At 37.9% G+C, this 7172-nt stretch overlaps 2 pseudogenes; one reads left to right on the top strand and one right to left on the bottom strand.

Annotated features, from left to right (window-relative positions):
• The first annotated feature begins 269 nt into the window (after positions 1 to 269).
• Positions 270 to 370, top strand: LOC122469719 (annotated as a pseudogene).
• A 4796-nt stretch (positions 371 to 5166) lies between these two features.
• Positions 5167 to 5755, bottom strand: LOC122467950 (annotated as a pseudogene).
• Between the last annotated feature and the right edge of the window lie 1417 nt (positions 5756 to 7172).

Genomic DNA, 7172 nt, shown 5'->3' with positions numbered 1-7172 from the left:
ATCCCCAAAGGCCAGGGAAACAAAAGCAAAAATGAACTATTGGGACCTCATGAAGATAAAAAGCTTTTGCACTGCAAAGGAAACAATCAACAAAACTAAAAGGCAACCGACAGAATGGGAAAAGATATTTGCAAATGACATATCAGACAAAGGGCTAGTATCCAAATTTATAAAGAGCTCACCAAGCTCCACACCCAAAAAACAAATAATCCAGTGAAGAAATGGGCAGAAAACATGAATAGATACTTCTCTAAAGAAGACATCTGGATGTACTTGCTTCGGCAGCACATACACTAAAATTGGAACGATACACAGAAGATTAGCATGGACCCTGCCAAGGATGACATGCAAAGAAGACATCCAGATGGCCAACAGGCACATGAAAAGATGCTCAACGTCACTCCTCATCAGGGAAATACAAATCAAAACCACACTCAGGTATCACCTTATGCCAGTCAGAGTGGCTAAAATGAACAAAACAGGAGACTATAGATGCTGGAGAGGATGTGGAGAAATGGGAATCCTCTTGCACTGTTGGTGGGAATGCAAACTGGTGCAGCCACTCTGGAAAACAGTGTGGAGGTTACTAAAATAATTAAAAATAGACCTACCCTATGACCCAGCAGTAGCACTGCTAGGAATTTACCCAAGGGATACAGGAGTACTGATGCATAGGGGCACTTGTACCCCAATGTTTATAGCAGCACTCTCAACAATAGCTAAATTATGGAAAGAGCCTAAATGTCCATCAACTGATGAATGGATAAAGAAATTTTGGTTTATATACACAATGGAATACTACGTGGCAATGAGAAAGAATGAAATATGGCCTTTTGTAGCAACATGGATGGAACTGGAGAGTGTTTGCTAAGTGAAATAAGTCATACAGAGAAGGACAGATACCATATGTTTTCACTCCTATGTGGATCCTGAGAAACTTAACAGAAGACCATGGGGGAGGGGAAGAAGAAAAAAATGGTTAGAGAGGGAGGGAGCCAAAACATAAGAGACTCCTAAAAACTGAGAACAAACTGAGGGTTTATGGGTGGTGGAAGGCAGGGGTGAGTGAGTGATGGGTATTGAGGGCACCTGTTGGGATGAGCACTGGGTGTTGTATGGAAACCAATTTGACAATAAATTTCATTTAAAAAAAAAATTCCCAATGAGGCACCTGGGTGGCTCAGTTGGTTAACCGTCCAACTTTGGCTCAGGCCATGATCTCGCTGTCCAACTTTGGCTCAGGTCATGAGTTTAAGCCTGGGCATTGGGCTCTGTGCTGACAGTTCAGAGCCTGGAGCCTACTTCAGACTGTGTGTCTCCCTCTCTCTCTGCCCCTCCCCATCTTGCTCTCTCTCTCTCAAAAATAAACATTAAAAAAAAAAAAAACACTCCAAAGTGACTGGCAGAAATAAATGCAAATCCTAGTCTACCCTGAAGTCTGGCTCCCAAGAATTCACAGATAAAGCAAATATGAAATTAAGACAAAAAATCCCTTAGGTACAAGAGAAAAAAAATCAGCATACGTGACTAACACTCAAACAGAACACAACCATTTCAGACTCACAGTGACTGGAAATAATTTACTGACTACATTTAAATATATACTTAAGATAGTACTTAAAGTATGAACAGGCGTATTTCATAAGTAGAGTGTCTAGAAATTTAAAACATATCATTGGACTTGGAAACTCAATAATGAGATAAAAGAGAAGATTAGATGTGGCTGAAGAAAGAATTATTATCAAAGATAATTTTGAAGAAATTACTCAAGATGAAGGAAAGAATAATAGACGAAAAATATAAAAAGAAATGTAATAGATATTGAGAACAGAGGGAAAATGTTGAACACATCTCTACTAAGACTACCAGAAGAAACAAATAAATAATATAGGAATGAGGCAATGTTCAAAAACATAATAGCTGAAAATTTTCCAACACTGATAAAAGGCGCAAATTCTCAGATTCAAGGATCCCGATGAGTCCTAAAAAAGCTTAAAGAGATTCACAACTAAACATTACAGAACAATGAAGGGAAGATCTTAAATACAGCTAGAGGCAAAGATTACCCTAAAGAAACTAGTCTAACTTACTTCTAAAACTCACAAGACCTACTCCAAGAAGAAGTAAAATGGACTCCCCCCAAAAATGATTTGTGATGCAAAAATCAATGGTAAGCAAAATAAGCAGAAAGTGCATAAGAAAATCTAAGCTACTATTGACTGTATAATGCAGCAACAACTGTACTGAAATGTGGGGTTAAATATAGACCAGTAAAATAAAAAATAATAGTATATAATTTGGGTGATGAGCAAAAACAGTGATTAAATTTTGAATTTGTTCAATTAAACATGCTTGTTAGAATTTTTAGAACCACAAAAAATTAAAATAGAGACCATCACTTTCAATGGAGAAGATGAAATTTAAAACAAAATTTTAAAAAATCTCTATCAATCCAAGAAAAGGGAAAAAATACATATGTAAAAAGAATGCTACAAAACACAAAATAAGATGGTAAAAAGAACTCCAAAAATATTATTAACATAATAAATATTAAAGACTAAATTCTTTAGTAAAAGAAAAGGTCCATATCCAGTACCTGTTTTATAAATAAAGTATTATTGGAACATGGCTACACTCATTCATTTACAGATTACCCAAGGCTGTCTTTGTGTTGCTACAACAGCAAAGTTGAACTCTTCAATAGTGTCTCACCATGGCTTTTCCTAATTATCATAAACCTTTCTATTTGTACAAGAGGAGTTTGGGCAAGCTTTTAATGTTCTGACTCAATTTCAAGAGAATCACTAGAGGCCAAAGGCTTACTACAATCTTCTTCTTAACCTGGTGGCAAGACCTACTGACCTGGTAAGGGCAGCAGCTACAGCCGCCAACCTAGGAGAGGCTTCTGCAGACTTGGTTTTAGGGTCTCCTTTAAACTTGATGGTGTCCCATGCTGTACAATCTTTGCTGCTTACTAGTAATATACAGTTCTCACCAGGTGGGCTTATCTTCTATGAGATGCTATTTTTTTCCCACACATTTATATTCATTATTATATTCGAAATACTGCTGCTCTACTTCTATTACCTGGAGAAGAGGACACTCACGACTGTTTAATCTCTGTGCATGAATGATCTATGCTCCAAATTGATTTATTAGAGAAGCCAGACTTAAACTTCTTTGTTGATGGACTTACATAGAAAATTATCAGGAGAGATACACTATAACAGGTCTCACACTTCCCCTCTAGGATATGACCCCCTGCAAGAAGGCAAAATTTGCCTCAGTATATTCACCAGAACCTGTTGGTTACTTAAAGAGAATTGATATATAAACTGATAGCACGTATGATTCTTGATCTCAGCAGAAAATCTAATTAAGATCAATAAGAAAATTAAAGAACTTTGAAGTACTCTAATACATCCTAAAGTACTGGTCATTATAATGGTTGGAACTTATCACAAATGGGATAACATGACACTGAACAAAATGCCACGGCTGATCACGATGCGAGACAGGCATCCTTTACTAAAATCCTAGTGTTCATGAAATCCCAAAAGACTAAATCTTTGGAGAGGTGAGGCTATTACAAGATGCCAGCAATTAGATCCAGAATGAGAAGAGAAATACTGGAAGAAATCTGGATGCAAACTGCATAGGGATAATGTCTTGACACTCTCATCATGGAATATGGTAAAAAGTTTACACGAAACTACTTACCACAGCAAGGAAAAATTGGCCACTGTACTGAACCAACATTGGTATATTAGCCAGGGCTATCCAGAGAAATGGACACAACAGAATAAACACAGACAGACAGATACACACACACACACACACACACACACACACACACACAGAGAGATATTATAGAAATTGGATCACATAGTTATGAAGACCAAGAAGTCCTGTAATCTGCTATCTTCTCTGCAAGCTGGAGAAATAGGAAAGCCAGTGATATAATTCAATCCACTTCCAAAGGCCCCCAAACCAGGAATCCTGATGTCCATAGGGAAAAGTAAAGAAAATTCAGCCTCCCTCAGCCTTTTGATTCTATTCGGGCCCTCAACTGACTTGATGTTGCCCATCCAAACTGATAGTACAAATCTTTAGTTTAATGATTCAAATGCTAATCTCTTCCAGAAACAACCTCACAGACACTCCTAGAAATAATGTTTTACCAGCTACCTGTGCACCCCTTAATTCAGTCATAAATGTGACATAAATTTAAGCATCCCAGTGTGGAAACTTTACTAAGATTGCTGCTGGTGTCTCTGATGCATGTCCCATGTCACCAGTATAACTTTAGTAAAACTTTAAAGGTTGGCCTTGGACAAAAGCCCCAAATTCAGGTCCTCTTTGAACATCTCCAAATGGATTTCATCCAAGTATACCCTATTATGGGTTTTAAATATGCCCTGGTCATTGTTCTATCCTTATTCTCAGGATAGACTGAAATCCTTTCTTACTAGATCTTTAGCCCTATAGTATAAAAAATATTACCTAATTTCATGCTCCAACCTGAGGAATTCCAGCCTCTCTCTCTTTAGTAAACAAAGCACCAGTTTCCCTGGGACTATTTATTAAAGAGTTTTGTGAAGCCCTACCACTTACTCAGAAAGTCTGCTATGCATATTGCCCCCAATTTCTAGGAAAAGTAGGAAAAAAAAAAAAATGGAGTTCTGAAACTTAGTTTAGCAAAGTTCTCAGAGACTCTCCAAGTTCTACGGTTGAAGATATTCTCATTGGCTTTAATGACTCCACTGGGGTTCAACAACTTTTGCCTTATGAGTAGTTGACTTATCTGGGCATCTAGGAATATTACATCTGATTCTAGACTCCACACGCTACTAGCAAGCAGGCATGACCAAATATGGCAAGGGACTCATGTAATACCTCTGACCTTATCATCAACAGGTATGAGCAGACTTGCCTTGGAATCCTCCTAAAGTATGCATTACCTTAAAACCCAGATTTGGCCTTCTGGAAGAGACAAATGACTCATGAACAAGTAGAGCATACAACCAAACTAATCATTGGAATTGTACATATTTCCCTTTGGGAGCAGCCACTTGGTTTCCCTTGGTTCCATTTCCTTGAATGAAATCTGGTAACTTCTGTGTAAACTCAATCATTTTATTAGGCATTTTTTTTTTACTTTTTTTTTCTTGTATTTGCATTTATTTTATGCAGGATTTGTTCCTGGGCCCTAAGTTTTTGTTTCTTCAGTTTCTTCTGCGAGATCTTTTTCTTCTGTGCAACCTCCTCTTTTGGTTTAGGAACAATCTGCTCTTTTTCGGTCAGGATCATCTTAGTGTGGCAGGGAGAGCTCATGTACCAGTTAATACGACCATGGACTCTCTAAGTTCTGCATTGCATCTTGAGGGCTTTGTTCACCTGGATGTGCTCAATGTCCAGAGAATCTATATCTAAACCCTTAAATTCAGCACTACACCCTGAATTTTTAAGCATGTGCAGCAAAAATTCAGCACTCTTTTTGGGACACCGACTGTGTGTCAAGCCCCACTGTTTAGCCTGGGCACACCTACCAACTCCACCATTGTAGCGAAGGAATGGTACACATAGCTCCTGCAAAGTGACATCTTTCAGATACTTGGTGGTTTTTTGGACATGCATACCCTTGATGGCCTGGCAGTTTCACATGTGTTCTTAAAGTAAACAAGAAGATTTGAACTTCTTGATTTGCATGATTTACTTTAGTAGGGTTTTCTGGATCCACTGAATAGGGAACCATTTTCTGAGATCACTTCAGTCCACTTAGGGCAAGAGTATCAGGCAAATTTTTAGATGGCAAACAACACACAGATAGACAGCCAGAAATCTAAAATCCTCTATCATGTCATATGTAGAAAAAAAAGACTCTTGTCTCCACCAAAACTATTATTTGGACCTTTTGTGGGATCTAGCTATGGTACTTGAACTCTCAGATATGGAGCTTGGAAAAGAACTAGGGAACACATGGTAGATATTTGGAAGCTGTCTCACTTTATCCAGTGCTACAGGTAAAACACACTATTTCCTTTACTTTAGATGTGCCTAATTAATGGTCTTGACACTAAATTTTAACACCTGGAACCAGACTACTCAAGTGGCCCCAAATCATAAAAAAACTAATTGACAACCCCATTAGGGGTACTTTAATCAAAAACAGACGACTAAGTGGCCACCAATGACTACATATGTAACACAAAACTGACTTTGTAATACAATTAGATCTGTAACACAAAAGTCTATTGGCTACAAACTGCAAAATGCCCAGGGGTTGTTACCATGGTAAATGGACAACCTGCCCTCAGGATAGTCTGATATTACCCACTCGGACTCATCAATTTGCCTCTCAGAAAAGGAAATTAGGTAAATTAATGAAAGGAGAAAAATTGGACCTTAGGTTAAAAACTGAGCCCTAACGATTCACAGAGAATTCTGGATTGCTGTCTATTATCTGCTAGACTATTTCACTTTGCAAGAAGCCTTGAAATAGGGAGACAGCTTACATGCTATGGTTCAGAGAAAAGGAAAGCTAGACAAATCCACTAAGGCTATAAAGTTCCACCAAGGAAATCTTCATCCAAGAGATTCAGGAAATTGAACTGAAATAAAAGCCCATTAGATATAATATTGGTGTCTTGAGAGGAAGCATGTACTGTTTTAGGGGAAAATGATGTGATTATATCACTGCAGACCTCTCTGGCATCTTTAATACTACTAAATAGATCTGGTAAGCTAACAACAAAAAAAAAATCACAAAATATGGTAACTTGGCTAATAATCCCCTATCTGGTACTACAGACTCTAAATGGAAATGAAATCTGTCCTTCTATTTTAATTTGGGCACTCTTGGCTCAGGGTTTAAAAGAATTCTACAAACTCTGATCATAGTCCTTCTCTTAGAATTTGTTATACAGGGGCTCAGATGGGTGACGGCAAGTTTTAAATGTTGCTATGCAACTGGTGTCTCATCACAAAATTAAAGAAATGATCAAGAAAAAGAACAGAAAAAACTAACACTGTGCATGCTGAAACAGTCATCTGGGAACTGTGATACATGATCATGATGCCACAAATAGCAGTGACAATCTGCAGTAAAGACTGTGGGATCACATCCCTTGTTATGGATCTTTCAGCTCAGGCCAAAGAATGGCAATACTGAG

Source organism: Prionailurus bengalensis, chromosome B3 (assembly GCF_016509475.1).
Source record: "Prionailurus bengalensis isolate Pbe53 chromosome B3, Fcat_Pben_1.1_paternal_pri, whole genome shotgun sequence".
Classification (NCBI taxonomy): Eukaryota; Metazoa; Chordata; class Mammalia; order Carnivora; family Felidae; genus Prionailurus; species Prionailurus bengalensis.
The sequence above is the reverse complement of the archived record's forward strand: the minus strand, read 5'-3'. Positions and strand labels throughout refer to the sequence as shown.